This window comes from Macaca mulatta, chromosome 7 (genome assembly GCF_049350105.2).
Source record: "Macaca mulatta isolate MMU2019108-1 chromosome 7, T2T-MMU8v2.0, whole genome shotgun sequence".
Lineage (NCBI taxonomy): Eukaryota > Metazoa > Chordata > Mammalia > Primates > Cercopithecidae > Macaca > Macaca mulatta.
Window position 1 is genome coordinate 19,283,053 of NC_133412.1, and position 6,411 is coordinate 19,289,463.

Consider the following 6,411-nt stretch of genomic DNA (forward strand, 5'->3'; position numbering starts at 1 on the left):
TCAGGCCCCAGCTCCTCTGCTCTGCCCTGTGACCTGGCCCAGGAAAGGTGACCCAATAGTTCAGCCTGTCCCAGCTGCCTGCCCCAGCACCATCCCAGACCCCTTTCCCTGGGGCCCACCTTGGCCCTGAGGAAGGCCAGGGCTCGGCTGCTGTTCTCCAGGAAGTGCACGCGCAGGCGGCCCCGGCTGGGGGGTGGCAGGGCCTCCCCTGAGATAAGCTCCAGCAGCCGCAGGAGGTGGATGCCATCAGCCAGCTCTGTGTACAGGTTCCGGATCTTGATGCCCACCTGGGGAGGGGACGGCGGCAGGTATGGGGTCAGCCCAGCTTCACCTGTCCTCCCATCCTGGGACCTGAGAGGTGTGACCCAGAGCAGCTGCCTTGGAAGAAGGAGCTCTGGCCTCAGCATGGCCTCAGGCAGACGACCCCACAGCTCGCCCCCGAGGGCCACTGGCCAGAGCTGGGGGCATGGTACGGGTGGGCTGTGGGTCACAGCTGGCTATACTCACCTGGCCGCACTGGAAGACGTTGTTGATCCACTTGGTGAAAGTCTTCTCCTGCATCTGCATGTGCCGGGCCTGCAGCTTGCGAATGTGGCCCGTCTCGTACTGAGAGTCCACGGTGAGACTTGGACTGGGCGGGACCCGGAGGTTCGTGCTGGGCCTCCTGCTGCAGCGCCCTGCAGCTCCGAGGAGCTCCCGGGGACTCTGGGGCTGACCAGCCATCAGGCCTGCAGCCCTTTGGGGATGAGGAACTGCTGGACAGCCCCCTAAACCTGGAGGGCATGCAGGTTAGGGGATGATGTGCCAGGGGCCTGGGGTCCTGCCTTGCCAGACTGTCCTCACATTTCATGGTGGTTGCAGCTTGGAGACCAGCCAGGCAAGGGCCAGTGCTTCTGATCCCCTGTGCTTGAATGTCCCAGGGTCCCCTTTGCCCCACCCCACCTTCCAGATTCTTCTTTCCAGAGCCCCTGCTGCCAGGTCCCTCTACCGCAGTGACTGGAGCAGGTGGAAGGAAGACAGGAAACTGCTTACCTTGGTGACGCCCGGGTCCTGTGGAGGCGACCCTGCTGGATGGATGGAGATGGCAGATAGCAGGGGTTGTGCAGGGAGGGAGAGGGACATCAGGAGAGGCCGAGGCTGGAGTGCGACCGCACCACAGCCCTCCCCTTGAGCCAGCGTGCTGGGGTGACGGCACACAGGCGGCATTGTCCTCCCACCTGCCACAGGGCGTGGCCCAGACTGGGAGGGGGTGGCTCAAGAATGCTCCAGGGCCATTGCCAGATGATCTCCTCCTTCATCATCCTCCCTTCCCCGCCAGCAACTTCCCCAACTCCAGGTGGGGGTCCTGGCTCCCAGGACGCAGAGGCCCTTGGAGTGGTCCTGCCACCCCGGGTTGGAGCTCTGTGGGGGTGCTGCAGTCTGTGTAGGAGGCACCAAAGGGCAGAGCCTCTGTGGGAAGCCTGTGGACGCACTTCCCAATCTGAGGCTGCCCTCTGTATCCTCGTGGGGCCTCTCTGTGAACACCCAGGGCAAGGGGATGAGGGAGCGTCCTGGGCCATGGTCTTCTCATTCACCCCCAGGGAACAGCCCATAGACTGAGGGCCTCACACACCCTGTGCTTGGCTTTCCAGGCCCTGCCAGAGGTGCAGCCTGCCAAGCCTGGGGCTGAAGGGTAGGCTCCCCGGAGGAAGGGGCGACCTGGAACTGCTGGGGCTGTGGAGTCTCCTCCAAAATGAGAGACATGGTGTTAACTCTGGGCTCCACAGAGCTGGCCGTGACCCAGGGCTCGGAGGCAGGGGTGCACAGGGAGCTGGTGGGCGTCTATCCCTTCCTCCCCGAGCAGCCGTGGACTGCATGCCAGAGTGAAGGCAGGTTCTAATTCTGGTGGTCTCGCCCGCCTGTGGCTAAACTCAGGGTAGCAGTGTGGGCTGGGGTGCGTGTTTGTGGGTGTCTCCCAGTAGCCCCGGAGTCTCTGAAGCGACAGCCCACTCCTCAGGGAGGTGCTCCTGGCAGCCACAGCCCACAGTAAGACAGCAGCTGAGTCCGTCCTTGAGAGCTGGGCTAGGGAGTCACACCTGAACCGCCTGGGCCCACTGCAGGCAGTCAGGGGTGACGCTGAGAGGTGCCGTGGTCTCGGGTGGGGTGCAGCTCCCTGCGTCTGAGGGACACTTTCTCCCTGCTGTCCTCTCCCTGCCAGGCCCCTCCTGCACCGGCTGGCTTCCAGACGCCCTGCGCTCCTTCCTTGCTTTCAGCAGTTGCAGTGGTGGTCCTCCCGTGCGTCCCCCTTCTGCCCTCACTGCCCTGTGGGTCCTTGTCACCGACCCCCTAACTCGGCAGCCTAGGCACCACCACCCCGCACCTTTCCACAGTGCAGCTCTGCTCACGCCTGTGAAGCCTCCCACCGCCTGGGAAGGAAAACTCAGACTTGCCAGACCTTGCCTCAGCTAGGACTTTGAAGCCCGCCAGGTTACCTAACCAGGCCAGTCTGCCTGCCTCACTCTGGGTGCTCTCCATGGGCCACTCACCATTTCCTGAGCAGGACCAGAGCTCTTCTGCCCCAAGGCTGGGCTTCAGCTGTTCTTTCAGCTTCGAATGTCCCTTCCCACTCTCCATCATCCACATTCACCTATCCTGTCTGACACAGTTAAAATCCTGTTTCTTCTAGAAACAATCTCACCCCACCCGCTTACCCTAGGGAGACTAGCTTGTTCCTTCTCCTAGTAAGACCCTCAACCCACGGAGTCCTGGGTGATGCTGTGAGCGCGGGAGGACGGACTGAACTGCGTGGTGCTTCGCACATAGTCCTCAACAGAGATTGGCATTTTGAAGTTGTTGGCGGGGGCTGTGGACTGCCTTTCTTCCTTTCTAACTCAACGGCAGCTAAAGCCACTGCACACAATGCAAGGACTGGCTCCTGTTTGACCATGTCTGATTGTAGCCCCTGGTGAAATGAGAACCTTGTGGGTCGGAACAAAGTTTGGATTATTTATGTGGCAAGTAACCAAAATCTCAAGTGAAACTGGTTTAAACAATATATTTTTATTATTTATTTACTTATTTATTTATCTATATTTAATTCTTTTTTAGAGACAGGGTCTTCTTATGTTGCCCAGGCTGGTCTTGAACTCCTGGCCTCAACGATCTTCTCACTTCAGCCTCCCGAGTTGCTGGGATTATAGGTGTGAGCCACCATGCCTGGCTTAAACAGTATAAAGGGAATGCATTGGCCCACACAGTGGAAAAAATGAAATCTAGTAGGAATAGGACTTCAGGTGAAGTTTGATCCAGCAGCTCAAATGTCACCACAGGCCTGGATTCCTCTGGCCTTTCTCAAGGTCTCTTTCATTTTCATGCTCCACAAGGTGGCTTCTGCCAGGCTGACCTCCCTCCCCTGACCCCAGCAGCTCTGGACACCCCTCTCAATGCCATTTATGTTGTTGCATCAATAGGCTCATTTCTATATACTGCAAGGTTCAGAGAAGAGAGAATCTCTCTCCCAAGAGTTGTAACAGAAGTCTGGGGGTCCTGGCTCTCATCAGCTTGAACAGGCCCACATGTCCACTCCTGAACCAGTATTTGTGACCAGGGGGATGTGGTCTATCTCATCCAAACCTCACTTGAAGTGAGGGTGGGAGGAGGAGTACTTGCAAGGACTCTAGGTCTGGACCACCAAAAAGGTAGATGGGTTGGTGAGAAAAGCCAGATGCCTACTACGGTGGTGGGCGGGGGGAGGGCACACTGGCGAGGTGCGGCAAGAGGCAGGGGCAGTGCTGGCCAGGCAGGGGCTCCTCCCTAGCACGACTGGAGAAAGGACTCCTGTGAAGCAGCCACCTCCATGAGTCCTTGCTGTCCTGGCTTCTAACCACTCTGAGGTGGGGCTTTCGTCTGCAGACCTGGCCTCTGCTGCCTACCCTCTTCTGCCCCCACCCGATGGGGCTGCTTTCCTTCTGAAGCAGCCACATTTTGGGTTTTTCTCCACAGGAAGAGTTGGGGGTCACAGGCACACCCTCTCCCTAACTCTTTTCCCCCAGTTCAAACTGGATCCAGGGATCCACACTCTGCTCCGAGAGGCCAGCAAGCAGCCACTGGAAAATGAGCCAGTGGGAGAGGCAGCTCCATGTGTACTGATCAGCAGACTGTGTCTTTTTGTTTGAAACTTCTAAATAAGATTACAAAAAGAAAAACAATGGAAGCACTGTGTGTTAACTGCATTGATTAACCAACACTGGAACCCAATACACTCTTGTATTAGGCCCACATTTACCTGAGTACTCAGTGGTTTTCTGTCCTAAGCATGCTCGCCTGCTACATCCCATGGAGGAAATAAACAGTGAAACACTTTCCTCATCTTGAAGGCAATCGTCTCAGGCATCCTCCAGGCATAATGAAGGGGGTGAGCGAGGGTGCGAGGCGGAAAGGTCCAGGCCGCAGCTGTGACTCCCGCGGGTGAACCACAGCCCCAAATCCAAAGACGCTCTTGCCACATCATGACAAGTGTTCAAAAGAGAACCAGGTCCAGCCCTGGAGAAATGAAACCAAAAGCCAACTGAAAGAATGACCCTCCCCCAAAAAGCGACCCTGCCCGCAAGCCATCCAAGTGCGGTGAGTTCGGACAAGAATGGACAGATGCTGCGGGACCGGTGCAGGAGGTAGAAGCCGCAGTAGAAGGCTGTTGTGTGCCGCCCCTCCCTGGGAGCTGGGGAGATTCCCAAGTCTTAGTGCAGTGTTTCTTTACAAACGGGATCAGGAGACCCTCACTGGCAGGCTGACAACTTGGAAGCAGACTGTGGGAGCAATAGGCTGGAGTTTTCATTTTCCCTTTAAACTCAAGACCGGAAGGTTTGTGTTATGCGATACCATATGCTGTGTAGAAAACAGGGCCTCAGCTTCTTAGATGTTGTAGTTCTAGAGTTTAGGTACTTCCACCCTCCCTCCTATACATAAACACTCTGGGGAAGAGGTTCTTTGAAAATTGGGGTGGTGCAGGAAGGGCAACAGTGGCGGTGAGCAGGCCCCAGGGTCGGCCCTGCCGCCCTGCCGTGTGGGGTGGGGAGACCGCTGGTGGTGTGGACACATTCACAGAACTTTGTACTGGTCCTGGGAAGATACAAGTCCTCACTTGGTCACCATCCCTAATATTTTCTAGTGTGTTCTTTTCCAGTCAACTTTTCATGATGAATGACTTCATGTAAGAGGATATTAAGAAAAGTGGCCACATGATTTTCCTTTTTTTTTCTTTCTTTCCAAGAACATTACCAGGTGCCAGCAGGGAAAGGACCGCGCTGCCTGACGTCACTCCCACCTGAGGGCGCAGGGGCAGGGAGGTCACAGCGCCTGAGAGGTTTCCCTCCACGGAGAAATCGGAGACCTCAACCTGCTGCCCTCTAAAGAAGCTTTCTGTATCCAGACAAAACTTACATACGTACACGTTGTTTTAAAACGACATACTCATGTGACATACATGGATATAAATTCATGTTTATATATGACAATTGAGCAGAGTTAAATAACAAGATAATTCTGGATGGAAAAATCAGCTTGCCTGGGCATCTCTAAGCCTTTGGTCAAGTGAATTCCCTCTTCCCTTCCTCAGTTGACCCTTTGGTGACCTCCACTGTGGTTGCAGACTTCAGGTGGTCCTCACGCATTTACAGAACTGTCTGCTTAGATTACAGCACTTTGGGAGGCCGAGGCGGGTGGATCACGCGGTCAGGAGATGGAGACCATATTGACCAACATGGTAAAACCCCGTCTCTACTAAAATAGAAAAATTAGCCAGGCGTGGCGGCGCGTGCCTATTTTTCCAGCTACTTGGGAAGCTGAGACAGGGGAATCGCTTGAACCTGGGAGGCGGAGATTGCAGTGAACCGAGATCATGCCACTGCACTCCAGCCTGGTGACAGAGTGAGACTCCGTCTCAAAATAAAAATAAAAATAAAAATAATAAAATGATAAATGGTTCTTTTCTATGCATCTAACGAATTTAAGTGCTTGCTAAGACTAAAAACCACATTATGCATTTCCTTCTCTTAAAACTAAATTATGTGGAAAGTAAGCTAGGGAGTGTGAGGGTGGGCATCTGGATATAAATGCTTCTCCCAAGTCAAGATCTTCTCTTTCAATCTGTGCCTTTGACCCTGTCACCAAAGGCAGGTGACAGAAAAAAAAATTATGTGACTTTTGGAAGACTCGGTGGGACGGTTCTGATTTCACTCACTTCTGGTGCCCCGTACCATGTGGCTGTTGCTGTTTTGTGTCTCTTCCTGCATAAATAATGGTGGATGGCACCTACCTCCCCAAGCTGGTGCCCACAGAGGGGGAGGCACCTGACATAGTTGTCTGAGCAGCGGTCCAGAGAGGTTTACTCAGGGGATTTGGGGAGAGCACACTCTGGGGCCAAAGTACAGGTAT

At 55.0% G+C, this 6,411-nt stretch overlaps 1 long non-coding RNA gene across 1 annotated transcript; it reads right to left on the reverse strand.

The window, feature by feature from the left end:
- Nucleotides 1-3,020: 3,020 nt before the first annotated feature.
- LOC144329847 (uncharacterized) lies at nt 3,021-4,546 on the reverse strand. Its single transcript, XR_013395524.1, has 2 exons — nt 4,265-4,546; nt 3,021-4,159 (listed from the first exon to the last, which is right to left on the reverse strand). It is a non-coding gene; the product is annotated as an uncharacterized LOC144329847 (long non-coding RNA).
- Between the last annotated feature and the right edge of the window lie 1,865 nt (nt 4,547-6,411).